Below are 15,714 nucleotides of genomic sequence, written 5' to 3'. Positions count from 1 at the left end.
ATTAACCCAAAGCATAAGCCACGGTGGGTTCCCATATACCAGGTTCATGCCTTATTCTTGATTTCAATATCATCTCCTTTTTTGCCTCCTTATTATTGTACTGAGCCTGGGTTTTTATTAATCATGTGATGACATATTGTATATCAAAACTGCAGAAATCTGACTAGCAGACAGAGACCAGGGTAGACCCAGAATAATAATCAAGTCAATATAAGCTATTTTTCTTAGAAGTTGTGCAAAACATACTTGTTACTGTTAATTGAAATTATTATTCAAATCATTTTTCAAGTAACTTTCTTCTGTTTATTCCTCAGCATACTGCTGGTGTGGCACAACAGTTGATTTCTGTAAAAGGAAGTTTATCCATACCATATTGCAAGAGAAAATACTATACATTAAACCAGACACATTCAGAGAGGGAGAAAGGGTAAGATCCATAAATTTTAATAAACAGAAATTTATCAGAGGCTTGACAATGTTTTGCTAAAATTGATAGTGGCATCTTCCTTCAGATGAAAGATCTGAAGTTTGGCCTAAATTTAAAAATGACAGGCATGTGTGTGTGTGTGTGCTATGTCTGAAGAGGGGTTGTGAGCAGTAGTTGGAAAAAAATTCAGGTTAAATAGCAAAACCTATACTTACTGCTAGCAGTGACTAACACAATAACCAAGTGGCTTTTGCATCATACACAATGTGTACCTGGGTAGTGACTGCATGAGGCAGAGTCACCTTCTTGCAGTGATTGTGATAGGAATGAGGTAGTTACTTGGGGTATATTAGGTCATACCTAGAAAATTTGGAATGGACAAACTCAGTGATTTTCATCATCTTTATTGTAGCTGCATATAAAATATATAAATATTTTCTAATGATGTTAGCTTCATCTTACTTAGCTCACTTAAGTATGAGACATTAAGTGCCTTCCTAAACTGATAAATCTGTGCTACAATTTCAACACGGCAGTTCTTTTGTATTTCTTTTGAAATAATCTCAGCTTCAAATGGAATATAACTTTAATAGCAAGGTAGATAGATTTATATTCATTTTAAAATCTAAGTAAATATATAAAAATTTTACCCTGATGAATGGCCTTCCTTGATTACTATAACCATATATCAAGGTGTATTCTCAATGCTTTTAATACATATAATGCTTGGCACTACTAGCTGCCAGTAGTCTCAGTGATAAAGTCTAGCTTCCTTGGTGAGCTCCACAAAACCCTCTGTTTTATGTCCTTGGCAGAGTCTCCAGCTTCACTGCTTGTCACACTGTCACCGTGCACTAAAGGCATATGCAGCTCATTGCATTCCCACATCCTGCTATGCTCCCATATATTTCCAAGTTTTTTTAGGAATCATTAGATTGTGTGCCTGGATAACCTTCTCCTGTATTTCTACCTGGCTGACTTCCTCTCAGTTATTATTCAAAACCAGGCTATATGTCATATCTCCCCACCTCTTTTGAAGAACTATCCCTTTCTCTGCCAGATTGTGGTATGTGCCCTTACTTTCTCTCCTACAGCTGCTGCACTTACATTTGTTATTACAGTAATTACTACACAGTAATGTCATTGCCTATGTCTTTACCATTGTGGGCCTTGGGAATGCAGAATTGTAATCTTATGACCCTACTGCTTAGTAAAATGATGGCATATAATAGTCAATGAGAGCTTGAATGAATTAATAAAGTCAACAAACTCACAACCTCCTTCTCTGACAGGATATATTACAGATATGTTTTACAGAACTGTTGAGACCTAAGTGATGCAGATCCCAGCCAGCAGGATCCTGTGTTGTGGCAGCAATAGACAAATACATAGACTACAGAAATCCTGTGGAGATAAAGGGACGTCATGGCTACTCTCTAAGTGAGAAAGGGCAAGAGGACTAGAGAGAGCCCAAGAGAGAGAGCTGACCCCTGCCTGGACAGGCTTTTATTGCTTTTCTGGGCACATTACATAGAGGATGGTCTTCATTTACTATGCACAGGTTCACTGTAGGTGATTACCTTTTACAGACAACCAAGGACAGAATGCTGCTAATTACTTCAAAGAGATGGATGTTACAGCTCAAAGGGGGAAAGTGGTTGAACTGGTTACACTCCATACATGGGTGGTTTAGCACAGACTTTAGGAAGTTAAAGATACTCAGTAAACATTTGCTGCCTCAATCCAGGGTGAGGGAGTTTTAGCAAAAGCAAGTCTCATAGCAGCCTAGGTACAATGCAGGCCTGATTCCCCACTGGAGAACCTGTCCGTGGGCATGGGTCCTGACTGCTGAACCTTGCACCTACTGGCTTTTCCAAGTGGGAGCTGGGCTACATTTCCCACGCGTGGAACAATTCCCTATATCTACCCCCTTGTTTTTAGTTAGGACTGCTATAGATCCCACAAAGCTTGCTACTTGCTGGTCTCTTACATGACCCCGGGAAAATAATTTGTAAATGCAGTGAAGTACACAGAGCATTATTATAATCAGTAAGCATCTAGTAGCTCCAAACACCCACATTCTGGTTAAGTTCGTCAAACAAGTTTTTTGGTTTTAGCCAGCTGAGATTATCACGGAGGGTTTGAAAAACCCCTTGCTTTTCCACACGTTGGAAATGTAGCCCAGCTCCCACTCCTAAGTTATTTAAAAGTGGTATCAATCAAGAGGGGAAAAGGGATGACCAAATTTTATAAACATTTTTTGAAAATTCCTAGCATGTATGGATATCTAATTTAATAAAATTTAAAGCCAAGGAATGGCTTGAGGAAAGTGGAATTGTAATTTTATTCTGACTATTTAAAATAATTATTTTTTATTAAAAATATGATATCCTAGGTTATGAAGGGGATCCTGAAATTATGTTTCCACTTAATCTCTCTTCATTTTTTCTATTCCTCTGATGTGGAAGCAATAGTATTGTTGAAGGAATGATGTGGTTGAAGCAGCAGCAGAGTAAGAACTAGCTGAAGAGGGGAGTGTTGATTGAAATGGTCAAGGTTACTTTTTAAAGAAGGGGGCAATCTTCACTGGACCATATCATGGTTTGACAACAGCACAATACACCCCTATAATACTGCTACTCTACCAACAGTTTAATCAAACTATATTATGATTTTTCTTTTACCACAGACACTACATGTCCTTATCTCATATCATAATCTTGTCTTCTACTAAGAAAATAGAAGCAGCCAAAAGCAAAACTTCATCTTCCCTTCACAAGATCTAACAAGCTTCTTGCATCTGCCAGCTCTCCTATAAAAGAGACAAAGTACCATGTGCCTGTCCTTCCTCACTACACAGTGGAAACCATCTCCACTCACCTTTTCATGATTTTTGCTTTTACATTACATCTTATTTTTATTGTTTTTTAAACATGATCAGTTTCTCTTTTTGCTTTATTTCCATTATGGTGCAGAATCTTTCATCTTTAAGTAAATACTTGAGCCATTCCTCAACCTTACAACTCTTTCCAGTCATTGCCCTATTTCTTAGTTCCACTTTACAGTTTAAGGAGATAAGAATATGCCACCCAAAAATATCCCACTAAACATGTTTATTTTGAGCTGAAGGCAATTGAGAATGAACATGTGCAAAAATAAGCTGTTTGGAGCTTCCCTTATTTGACTAAAAGCAGGAACTTCTGAGAAATTAAGACTGTGATAGATCTCCTCTTCTGAGGGAGTTTTGTAGCCATTAGAAGACAGAAAGTTGGCACCAAGATGGTCCTGTACAGACATAACTTACAAAATAATGCCTATCATATTGTTAGAGTTAGGAGTAGGGGTATAGGTACAGTTAGTTTCATCATATATTTATCTCTCCACAATATACTGCCCCTAAATGTTCAAAACACTTTTCCTATGCCTTGTCATTTCTCCATAAATGCATTGCCTTTTATTAAAATGGTATATAAGCTTCCCTGACTGACCACAGTGATGGGGTTTTTATTTTATGTCTATAAAACTCCCTATTTGCATAGGAAATAAACCTTTTTATCTTGTTAATCTGCCTTTTACCAGTTCAATCTGCAGTCACTGACTCAAAGAGGATAGAGGAAAAAGAGGTGTTTTTTCTTCCCTGATACATTTAAACTGCTTTTAAAAATACTATATCATTATTCATTGCATTTTATCATATCCCATTTTTGCCTAACTCACTGTCACTGGGTTTTTGATCCCACCACCCATGAGTCTGTGTTGCTAAGGTAGTCAATAACTTCCATGTTGTACTTGTCACCACTGTTGACTATTCTTTTCCTTAAATATCTTTAACAATGCACACTCCTGATTTTTAGTAACTAGACTGATTCCTTCTTATTTAGCTGGTTCCTTCTTTGTTTACTCTCTAAGTGTATTGGCTAAAAGGCTTACTCTTAATCCCATTCTCTTACCTAATCATCATTTTTCTTTATATAATTTCATCCATAAAATTTTGAAAAGTATTACACATTTGTTAATAATGCCCATATTTTTATTTTCAGATTCAATATGAATCTCCAGTTCACAAATCCAACTTGCCTACTTGAAATCTCCATCTGAATAGCTAGAGGTAACACAAACTTAACATATCAAAAGTAGTCACTTATTTCACAAATAAAACTTTAAAATTGTCTCCCTTGTAGTCTCATCCATCTCAGTAAATGTCTATATCATTTATTCAGCTGTTCAGTCCCAAAATCCAGGAGTCAAGCTGTTGCCAGTGGAAATGGGGTCCTTTCATCAAGTTACAAGAAAAGTGTATCTGTAGACCCACTCATGGGAGGTTGAGGTGTTGGGGTAAGATTTATTGGGATTGAACTGGAAGGCTGCCTCCAGGTTCCTGATGTCTCATTCCCACCCCACTGTGGGAAAAGTCCAGCCTTGCCTTTATCAGGCCCGGAACAAAAGTCAGTGTCCAAAACTTCTGTGTTATGCCAAAACTGAGTCTGGTTTAGCCTCTGTCCCTGCCCATATTCTCTAGCCTCTGTTCTAGTCTCTGTCCTAGCATAGTCTCTATTTCTGGCTGTGTTCCCTCTGGTGCTGCATTGCCATACATAGACCTATGTCTGAGTCTGCATTGTCACCAGGCTACATGTGGATGCTAGGGCCACATGTGTACTGTGGAGAGAGAATGCACGGATAAATAGTGTGAACATGTGTCACCAAGCAAGCAAGAGAAATAGCTTTGTTAAACTTAGATTATATTATTTTGGGCTTGGGAAGGACCAGGTATCCTTTCAAACTAACTAATCAATTTTCCAATCTTTTGAAGGCTGGTTTTGGGCCCTGCCTGTTACAATCCATTTTATAGATCTTCTGGGGTTCTGTGTCCCTTATCCATCTGATCCTTTTCCCAAGCTAGACTTATCCCCTTGTGGTCACCATCTTACTTCTTACTGTACATACCTTATAGTAGAAGGACCTTCCCCTCACCCATCACAGCTTCTGCTGTTCATGTGCTTACCTACCCCTGCACCATCTTGGTTTCTACTGGGCACATATCCAGCAGAAGAATTTTCCCTTTATTGTTTATTCCTCCCCTTATAGTCTGGGTGGATGGACAAGTTTCACCCTGGGAGATTGGAAAGCTGGTTCTTCTTCCCTATATGGAGAAAGAGGGGTGTTAATCTCATTATCATGGCAAGGCTGTGATCCCCTGGGGTGACTATAAATGCTTCAGCTTCTTAGTGAAGCTGGTTTATTGTCCAATTCAGCTCCCTAGATTTATTAGGCTTGATGTCTGATTCCCTTTGCTCTCTTCCTCTCTTAATATCTAGCTACCTACACTAACAAAGCTATTCTTTTTCTTTCCATTATTCTCTCCATGTAATCCATCAATAAGATTCTACCCATAAAACATGTTTCATATGTGACAACTTCTCTCCACCTCCACTACTGCCATTCTAATCTGTGCCAAGAAGAGTTTTGTGAACAAGCCTCCTAATTAATTTTTCTTCTTCTCTTCTTTTTCCTCATAGCTGCTGAACTGATATTTTTAATGAGAAGGCAGAGTATGTTTTTCAAATCTATTAAAAATTTTCAGTGTTTGGCTCTGTACTTGGAATAAAAAAAATCTGGTTTCTATCTGCTTTGTCAACTTGCTCTCTGACAACGGTGCTTAGTCTCATGAACTTCTCATTTTTATTGAACACACTGGTCTCCTTATTTCACTAGGGCTTGTGGTACAAGTAGTTTCCTCCATGTGAACAAATTTTCTCCCAGACATTTTAATGTCTTGCTCCTTCAGTCATTTGTGTTTCAGATCAAATTTGATATTACTAGTGAGCTCTTCCTTACTACATATTTAGTTTAATTTTAAATATTATTTTTACATTATTTTTACTGTATATTTTCTATTACCACTTATCCCCCATACCCTCTTCAACCTCCACCCACCCCCCCTTCCACTTGCAATCACCACACTGTTGTTCATGCCCATGTGTTCTTCCTCTTTAAAAATTTTGCTTAGTCTCTCAATCTCCCCAATGCTCACCCCACTGTCAGCCTGCTATCTATCTATGAGTCTGTCTCTATTTTGCTTGTTAGTTAAGTTGGTTCATTATATTTCACGTATGAGTGAAATCATGTGGTACTTGTTTTTCTCTGACTGGCTTATTTCACTTAGTACAATGTCCACAAAGTCCATCAAATACTGTCACAAATGGTAAAATTTTCTCTGTTTATAGCTGATTGGTAGTCCATTGTGTGAATGTGCCATAGCTGTTTTATCCACTCATTTGGGCTGTTTCCAAATATCGGCTATTGTAAACAATGCTTCAGTGAACATAGGAATGAATATATTCTTTAAAATTAATGTTTTGGGTTTCTTCAAATGAATTTCCAGAAGTGGAATATCTGGGTAATAAGAAAATTTCACTTTTAATTTTTTGAGTTAACTCCAAACTGTTTTCCTTAGTGGCTGCACCAATTTGTATTTCTACCAACAGTGAATGAGGGTTCCCTTTTCTCCACAATCTTTCGAACACTTGTTTGTTGGTTTATTGATGATAGCCATGCTGACAGGTGTGAGGTGATATCTCATTGTGATTTTATTGTGGCACTCCCAAAACTAGGCTCATTAGCTGGAGTTGTCCTCCAAAATTGAAGGGCATTAGACCTCCTCACAGCCTCAGCAGGAGGAACATATTTATACCTCAAGGAAGAGTGTTGCTTCTATGTTAACAAATCAGGACAAGTCCAGAAAAACAACCAAAGCATCCTTGAGTCCACATCTAGGGTCGAAATTTCAACCTCTTTTTGGGACTCAAATTCATGGCTTATGTCTTTATTTCTTCCCTTTGCAATATCATTATTAATTATACTAGTAATATTATTATTTGCCTCATGATAAGCAACTTACTGACTAAATTGATCTCTTCTAGAATAGAGGCTATAAAGCTACAAATAAAAATCACAAACAACTATTGACCACTGGGACCAGAGGCTCCAGACATCTATCACAGGCTTATGGAAGGACACATCCCTCTACCTCCTCTGACTGATAGTTAATAAGCAGATGGAACCCAAAGAAGGCGCAATGGCCCTTTTACAGCAGGAAGCACCAGAAGAGTCATCGCCGCCAAACCCCCAAAGATTTGGGTTCTGAATGCTTGAGGCAGGAATATTAGGTAAAATAAGACAGCAAACCAAGGCAGGGAGGAGGAGGTAGACATGTCTCACCCTAATGGGTGAGCACTTTTGTGCCTGGTCTGGTAATATTGCCAGATATTCCAACATCACAGGAAACACCATGCTAACATGGGAAGAGGGCAGTCCTTGAAATTTTATGAATCATCTCCACTATCTGGGAACAAAAGCCTTTGAGACTGTGCTTTCATCCCAAGGCCTGAAAGTCTGGGAAGGGCCCATAGTGCACAAAGGAAGAAGCATATTAACACCTCTGGGTATTCATCCCCCAAAACTGGCACCACCTTTACCTGTTAATCAATATATAATTTCATCACCACCCTCCCCATCCTGCTAAATTTATAAGTCCTCAGAACAAAGGATTGTAATGGGGTCATTTGACTAGTGTTTTAATAATATTAAAACCTGTGTCTGTGGGAGCCAGGGAGATGGGTGTGACTCTAACCCATGATGCAATGTAGTCAGAAGGGCTTCCTGCACCTGTGAGAGTGTCTTGGCAATGGCCACTGTGTCATGGGGCCACGCCTAACCAGACTGTGGCAGCCAAGAAAGAAGGAAAATATGGCAGTGCTAGCAGGTGTAGCCAATTGTGGGAGGAGTCAGAAATGAGGCTATGGAGGAGGTTCCAGACTGGGATTTAAACAAAAAGGCAGGCTGCCCTGTGAGACAGGAACAATGAGAGACAAAGCAAGACCCTTGTGTGACCATGCGGGTCAATAGGGGGTACAAGAACTCTTGCCTGCTGGCCGTGAGGAGGATCCACATGGTTTTGAATTAAGAATTGGAGATCAGGTGACAGAGCTGATGGTGCTGGGAACCATGGGAGGCTTGCCCAGCTGAGCACAGATTACCTGGGAGGAACTGGGAGAAGTGAGCTGCCGACTTCTGGTTTTTTTTTTTTTTTTTCCTTTCTTTTGTTCTTTTTTTTTTTTTTTTTTTTCATCTGGAGGGTGGTACTTCTGACTGGCATGCTTTGAGACTGGCCTGACTGGACAAAGGGAGGGGTGGGACTGTGTGTTTGTGGGTTTATCTTTGTTTCTAAAGGGAGTGAAGTTTAATGGCAGAATTCTGCCATTTTTCTAAACCTGTATAAATTTTAATTAAATAATTATTTTCCTTTTCATTAGACTCTGGCATTGAGAGCCACAATTTCTACCAGCTGTGGGCAAAGAAGAACCATAGAACAAAAAGACCACTGGGGGCAATTGTTTCTGTAACCAGACTTCTCTCTTGCTCTTGCCAACCCCTGCCCTTGCCACCCTCGTTCTTGCCTTTCTGCCCAACCTTGGCAAGGCACATTCTCTTGTCTGAGAACTCAGCAGCAATAAACCCTGCTTGCATGCTAATGGACTTGCTGATCTGTAATTCTTTACTGCATTGATGAGAAGAACCAAGTTTCTGGGAGTTTCTCTCAAACACAGTGAAAACCAGCAGCCTAGTAATTACTTGAGGGGTCAACACAAGTTTGAGCTCTTTTAAAACCCCATTATCAGGGAATTATTATTATTTGACCTTCCTGGGATTTCTCTGGAATAGTCCATTCACAAATAGTTGTCTTTGTTTTATCTGACTCAGAACTTATTTAGTTTGAATAACATATTTTGCAGAGAAGATTAGTAAACAGAATCACCACCAAATATTCAATATTCTTGTTGCCTGAGATAAACAATAAGTTTACCAAAAACCTTTAAAGGACAAATTGGGGAGTTAGATGCCAATTGGAGACTTTATAAAGCTCAGAAAAATTCTTTGGAATCTAGAATGTCACACCCTAGAATGTCACACCCTAGAATGTCACACTCATGTGCAGGGCTGTACACATCCTCAGAAAGACCTGAGAAGGACCTATGTTTTCACCTCTGGTTTATCTGGCGTCTCTACAAAAGCAGGAAATTAAGGCAAAGCAGATTTGCAAACTGCCTAACTGAATGTTTCAGGCATGCCCCAACACACACACACACACCACTCACATACTTGCTGAGAAAAACCTGGGAAGCTTTTTGGTTCCTGAGATTTGATAAAATTTCTGTTTGCTCACTGAATAAATAATAACACCTAAACTAACCAGTCTTGTCAGGAGCCACAAAGAACAAAGAATACAAACTATACAGAACTACTCAGAAAATTATCTGAATAAACAAACAAAAATAACAATAAACAATCCCCCCAAAAAATCCTGAGCAGGAAGGATCTGAAGTGCTATTCTATTTAAGTTTACTCTATTCTATTATTTACTACTACGTTACATGTATTTATATACTACATTACATTGTACTATATAATGTTACATAATTTAAAGAGTCCAGTTATCAAAAAATCATAAGACATGAAAAGAGACAAGAAAGTATTGCCCACCATAGGGGAAAAAATGGAATCAACATAAACTTTCCATAAGTTTCCTGGCCAAGGCCACTCCTAGTGTGAAATTTGCATATTCTCCCTCTGTATGCATATCTTTTCTGTGAGCACTCTAGTTTTCTCCCACATTGACAAACTGTGCAGGTTAAGTTCATTGGTGTGTCTTAATTGTTCCATTATGAGTGACTGTGAGTGTTGCTGTGAGTGTACCCTGGGATGGAATAGCATCCTGTCCTGGGTTGGTTCCTGAATTGCATCCTGAGCTGCTGGGATGAGCTCTGGCCACCAACAATCTTGAACTGGAATAACTGGGTTTGAAAATAATTATTGTACTTGCTTTTGTCAGTCTTTCTTAAATATATGCTTAGCTTACATTTATTTTAATATTTATATTAGAAGTGTCTTCATACTTATTTTTAGAATTGTTAAAATTTTTTTTTTGTTCAATTACAATTGTCACCATTTTCCCCCATTAGTCTTCCCTACCCTACCCACCTGTGATCCCACATTTAGTCCTCCCCCTATTGTCCTTGTCCATGGGCCATTTATACCTTATCTTGACTGTTCCCCTTCTTTCCCCTACAATCTCCCTCCCTTCTTCCCTATAGTCACTGTCAGGTTTTTTTTTTTTTTAATTTCCATGTCTCTGGTTCCATTTTGTTCACTTGTTTGTTTTGTTGATTAGGTTCCAATTATAGGTGAGATCATATGGTATTTGTCTTTCACTGCCTAGCTTATTTCGCTTAGCATAATACTCTCTAGTTCCATCCATGCTTTCACCCAGGGAAGGCATTCCTTCTTTTTTTTCTGCTGCATAGTATTCCACTGTATAAATGTATCACAGTCTTTTGATCCATGTAGTTACTGATGGGCACTTAGGCTGTGTCCAGAACTTGGCTATTGTAACTAATGCTGCTATGAACACTGGGATGCATAGGTCATTTGAATTGGACTTTCGGCATTCTTAGGGTATGATCACAATAGTGGAATTGATGGGTCATAAGGAAGTTCCATTTTTAGTTTTCTGAGGAAATTCGTATTTTTTCCACAATGGCTGCACCAGTCTATATTCCCACCAACAGTGTACTAGGGTTTTGTTTTCTCCATATCCTCACCAACACTTGTTGTTTGTTGATTTGTTTATGATGGCCATTCTGACCAGTGTGAAGTGGTTGATATATCATGGTGGTTTTAATTTGCATCTCTCTGATGGCTAGTCGTGCTGATCATCCTTTCATATGTCTATGGGCCCTCTTTATGTCTTCCATGGTGAAGTGTGTGTTCAGGTCCTTTGCCCATTTTTTAATTGGATTTTTTGTCTTCCTTGGTGTTGTGTGAGTTCTTTATATATTTAGGAGATTAAACCCTTGTCTGAGGTATCATTGTAAAATATATGTTCGTGTACAATTGGTTCCCTTTTCATTTCATTGATGTTTCTTTAGCCATACAGAAACTTTTTAATTTGATGTAGTTCCATTTGTTTATTCTTTACTTCATGTCCCTTGCTCTAGGGAGCAAAATATTGCTGTGTGGAATATCTTAGATTTTCCTGCCTATGTTCTCCTCTAGGAATTTTATAGTGTTGTTACTTATACTTAAGTCTTTTATCCATCTTGAGTTTATTTTTGTGTACGGTGTAAGTTGGCAGTTGAGTTTCATTTTTGTGCATGTAGCTGTGTAGATCTCCAAACACAATTCATTGAAGAGGCTATCTTTACTCCATTTTATGCTTCTGCACCTTTTTGCAAATATTAATTGACCATAGAGCATGGGTTTATTTCTAGGCTATCTATTCTGTTCCTTTGGTCTATGTGTCTGTTCCTATGCCAGTACCAGACTGTTTTGATTATAGTAGCATTGTAATATAGCTTGATATCAGGTATTGTGATCCCTCCAACTTTGTTCATCTTTCTCAAAATTGCTGAGTCTATTTAGGGCCATTTATGGTTCCACATAAATTTTTGAAATGTTTGTTTTATATATTTGAAATATATCATTGGTATTTTAATAAGGATTGCATTGAATATATAGATTGCTTTGGTTAGTAAGGACAATTTAATGATGTTAATTCTTCCAATCCATGAACACAGTATATGCTTCCATTTGTTTGTGTCTTTCTTAATTTCTTTCTTCAGTGTTGTATAGTTTTCTGAGTACAGATTTTTACCTCCTTGGTTAGGTTTATTCCTAGGTACATTATTTTTTGATGCAATAGTAAATGGAAATTTTTTTTAATTTTTATTCTTTAGCACATTATTGGTATATAAAATGACATTGATTTCGGTGTATAAATTTTGTATCCAGCTGTTTTGCCAAATTCATTTATTAGGTCTAGTACTTTTTTGGTGGAATCTTCAGGATTTTCTATGTACAATATCATGTCATCTGTTAATAATAAGAGTTTTATCTCCTCCTTTCCAACTTGGATGCTTTTTAAAATTTTTTCTTGGGTGATAGTTCTGGCTACAACTTTAAGAACTATGTTGAATAAGAGTGGTGAAAGTGGACATCCCTGTCTTTTTCTTGATTCAGGGGAAGAGTTTTAATTTTTGCCTATTGAGGGTGACGTTGGCTGAAGGTTTTTCATATATGGCCTTTATTATGTTGAGATATGATCTCTCTATTCCCACTCTGCTAAGAGTTTTTATCATAAATGGGTGCTGGGTTTTATTGAATGCTTTTCCTGAATTTATTCATATGATCATGTGATTTTTGTCTTCCATTTTGTTTATGTGATGAGTCACATTTATTGATGAGCTAATATTGTACCAATCTGTATCCCTTGGATAAATCCCACTTGATCTTGGTATATGGTATTTTTTATGTTTTTATGGAATATTGGCATATAATTTTCTTTCTTTGTAATGTCTGTACCTTGTTTTGGAATTAGGGTGATACTGACAATGTAGAAAGAACTTGGAAGTCTTCCCTCCTTTTGAATATTTTGGAATAGTTTGAGGAGAATCAGTGACATTTCTTCTTTAAGTGATTATTAGAATTTTCCTGTGAATCCATTTGGTTCAGGGCTCTGTGTGCCAGTATTTTTTATTAGTGCTTGATTTAATTTGTTGTTATTGATCTACTCAGGTTTTCTGCTTCTTCTTGTTTCAGTTTTGAGAAATTGTATGTTTCTAGGAATGTATCTTTTTCTCCCAGGTTGATCAATTTCTTGTCATACAATTGTTCATAGTAATTTCTTACAATCCTTTGTATTTCTTTGATATCATTTGTTACTTCACCACTTTCATTTTTTAATTTTATTTAGTGGTGTCTCCTCTATCATTTATTAATGAGTCTGGTTAAAAGTTCACCAATCTTGTTCATCTTTTCAAAGAATCAGTGCCTGGTTTCATTGATCTTCTGTATTTTTTTAAGTCTCTGTCATTGATTGCTGCTCTGATCTTTATTATTTCCCTCCTTCTCCTTGCTCTGGGCTTTGTTTGTTATTGTTTTTCTAGTTCCTTTAGGTGTAGTGTTTGATTGTTTATTTGAGATTTTTCCTGCTTCTTGAGACTGGCCTATAGTACTATGACCAATTTTCACTGAGCCTCATAGATTTTGGGTTTTTGTGTGTTCATTTTCATTTGTTTCCAGGAATTTTTGATCTCCTCCTTGATCTCATTGATTACCCATTCGTTATTTAGTAACATACTATTTAGCTCCAAATATTTGAATATTTTGAGTCTTTTTATTGAGGTTGATTTCTAATTTCATGCTATAGTGATCTGAGAAAATGCTTGATATGATTATAATTTTCTTGAATTTGTTCAGGTTTGTTTTGTGGCCTAACATGTGGTCTATCTTCGAGAATGATGCATGTGCTGAGAAAAATGTATATTCTGCTTCTTTGGGATGAATTGTTTTGTTAATGTCAATTAAATCCATTTTACCTAGTGTGCCCTTTAATGTCTCTATATCCTTTTTGATTTTATGTCTAGTAAATCTGTCCATTGTTGACAGGGGTGTGTTAAAATCCCCTATTATGACAGTATTATTTTGATATTTTCCTTAAAGACCCCCAAGATTTACATACACACACACACACACACACAGACAAGGTCTGTCTAGAAAGTATACAGCCATGTAATATGAAAACTAGAGACATTTATTGAGGAAGATACAAAATGCAAGAAACATTATACATGGGGCAATGATGCCTTAGTCCCTTTCAAAATGGGCACCTTAGGCTCTCATATAGTTCTCCTAATCACCATCAGTTGCCCTGTTGTATTTTCATAAATCTCATCAATGATCTGAAATATCTCCCCTTTCAAAGGTGACTTTAGTTTTGGGAAAAGGTAGAAGTCGAAGGGTGCCAAACCTGGGCTATAGGGGGGTTGAGTCACCTGGGTGATTTGATGTTTCACCAAAAAAATCTTCATGAGACGTGACGCATGAGCAGGCGTGTAGTTGTGATGAAGCTGCCACTCACCAGTTGCCCATAGCTGCCACGTTCTGAATCACCCCAACAATTTCTGTGGAGGACTGTTCAAGCTTAATGCAAAATTTGAAGCAGATTTATTGCTCTACTCACTCATTTTGAATGTGATGGCCACAAAGTACACACGCTCACTCATTGGCATCTACTGCCCCCACGGACTAGTAAGGTGTAGTCATCATTGTTCATGCATGCATATTCTAATCTACTCTCTTTGTCTGCCAGGTTATATTGATGCCACATAAGCCATTCTGGTTATATTAACAATGGCTGGGCTTTTTCCAGACAGACCTAGTATACATTTGGGTGCTCCTGTATCGGGTGTATATATGTTTACAAGGGTTGTGTTCTCTTGATGGATCAATTCCTTTAGTATTATTAGTACCCTCTTTTTCTCTTCTTAGGGCCTTCATTTTGAAGTCTATTTTGTCTGGTATAAGTATTGATACCCCCACTTTTTCATTTCCATTTGCGTAGTATATTTTCCTCCATCCGTTACTCAGCCTGTGGAATTCTTTTGTTCTGATATGGTTCTCTTGTACATAGTATAAATGTATGTGTCATGTTTTCTTATCCACTCAGCTACTTTATGGCTTTTGATTGGAGCATTTACTCCATTTACACTTAAGGCTATTGTAGATAGGTACTTATTTATTGCCATTTTTAAATATTGTACCTGTTTTCTTCTCTCTCTCTTTCTTCTTTATCTTAAAGAAGGTCCTTTAACATTTCTTGCAATGTTGCTTTGGTGGTAATGAACTCCTATAATGTTTCTTTTTCTGGGAAGCTTTTTATTTGGCTTTCAATTTTAAATGATAGCCTTTCTGTGTGGAGAAATCTAGGCAGCATGTTCTTAACTTTCATTACTCTAAATATTTTCTGCCAATCTCTTCTGCCTTCTAGTGTTTCTGTTGAGAAATCAGCTGAGATTCTAATGGGTGTCCCTTGTATAACTGACTCTCTCTTTTGCTGCCTGTCCACTTCTCTCTTTGTCTTCAAACTTTGCCATTTTAATTATTACATGTCTTGGTGTAGGTCTCTTTGGGATCATCTTAATTGGGACTCTCTGTCTTTCCTGAACAGGTGTGACTTTTCCTTCACCAGGTTGGGGGGTAGTGCCATTATTTCTTCAAATAGGCTCTTTATCCCCCTCTCATTCTCATTTCCTTCTGGAACTCCTATAATGTGGATGTTTTTATGTTTGATGTTATCCCAAAAGTTCCTTAGACTTTACTCATTTCTCTTAAGTCTTTTTTCTTTTTTTCATTTTTTCTTGGGTGGATACTGTCATCTTGTCTGCTAATTC

The sequence above is a fragment of the Desmodus rotundus genome, chromosome 3 (genome assembly GCF_022682495.2).
Source record: "Desmodus rotundus isolate HL8 chromosome 3, HLdesRot8A.1, whole genome shotgun sequence".
Taxonomy (NCBI): domain Eukaryota; kingdom Metazoa; phylum Chordata; class Mammalia; order Chiroptera; family Phyllostomidae; genus Desmodus; species Desmodus rotundus.
The sequence above is the reverse complement of the archived record's forward strand: the minus strand, read 5'-3'. Positions refer to the sequence as shown.